The 1138-nt window shown below is 33.0% G+C and overlaps 1 pseudogene; it reads right to left on the bottom strand.

The window, feature by feature from the left end:
* Positions 1 to 1138, bottom strand: part of LOC119593910 — a 5534-nt pseudogene that overhangs the window by 4278 nt on the left and 118 nt on the right.

Below are 1138 nucleotides of genomic sequence, written 5' to 3'. Positions count from 1 at the left end.
CAAAAACAACGCCAAAGAAACATACCTGAGCCACTATGTGGTATTTTCCTGCTATGATTTTGGTCTCGACATTATCGACCTTATAGTTGAAACCCCTTTCCCTTTGGCTCCCTTCCCACCGCTTAAACAGGGAAACAACCTGACAAAACCTCCTGTTTTGTGGCGGGTTTGCTTGTATTGAACGTGAAGTCATTTTTTGGTGAAAAGGAAAGGCAAAAAAAACTGACAGATCTTTAAATTTTCCGGGTTTGCACTCCATACCCCTTGAAGTATTTTTCAAGATTAATTTCAATCTATTCATAAAACGTGTAGAGTGAGACTTTCACAGCTTTTCTTAACATATGATGGCTATTCTTGGAAAATAACAGGTCTGAATAGTAGTAGACTTAAGTCCCCCTTAATTTTCATCTTTTAAAATTCATTTGATAATCTATTGACTTTTCTGTATTACTATTTGCAAGTTATAAACTGGAAAGAAATGAGTATTTACCTCCATCATTAACTTCCATGCCCAATGAAAACACTAAAATAAACACCAACTTTAGCTTGTCTGGTGACACATAGTGCAAGAATACAGCAAATATTCTCTCTTTACATGCTTACAAGGTTTCAAAAGAAGTTATCATATCTTTTTTTCCACAGCCTATAATCCTATTCACAAAGACTTTTTTGCCCCGGAAACCAAAAAATTTCCTGCTAAAAATATTCTATTCCAATCGGGTGGGAAACCCCAAAAAACTGCCTACCTTTTTTCTTGGATGAAACCCTTTCCCAATGCTAAAAAGGGCATTTGGCCCCCAGAGGCCATTCAAAAGGAAATTTAAAATGGGAACTTTTTAATTCTTTTTTGGGGGCCAAAAATTTTGAAATTTAAAAACCCTGCCCTTTAAATTGGATCAAAAATTCACAAATTGGGCTAGTTTTTTTTGGGGAGTATTCTTTTCCTTTATATTTTTATAAATTGCAGTCTTTTTCACATCAAAAATTTGGGTTTTTTTCTAAAAACAAAAGAAGCCCAAAAGACCATTTAAGACATTTTATATAAAAAAAAAACCCAACAACTTTTAAATTATTAATAATAATTAAATATTCTAAAGATGACTTTTTTTAAACCCAACAAACATCTTTTAAAAGTTAC

This window comes from Penaeus monodon, chromosome 33 (assembly GCF_015228065.2).
Source record: "Penaeus monodon isolate SGIC_2016 chromosome 33, NSTDA_Pmon_1, whole genome shotgun sequence".
In the NCBI taxonomy this organism is placed as follows: Eukaryota; Metazoa; Arthropoda; class Malacostraca; order Decapoda; family Penaeidae; genus Penaeus; species Penaeus monodon.
The sequence above is the reverse complement of the archived record's forward strand: the minus strand, read 5'-3'. Positions and strand labels throughout refer to the sequence as shown.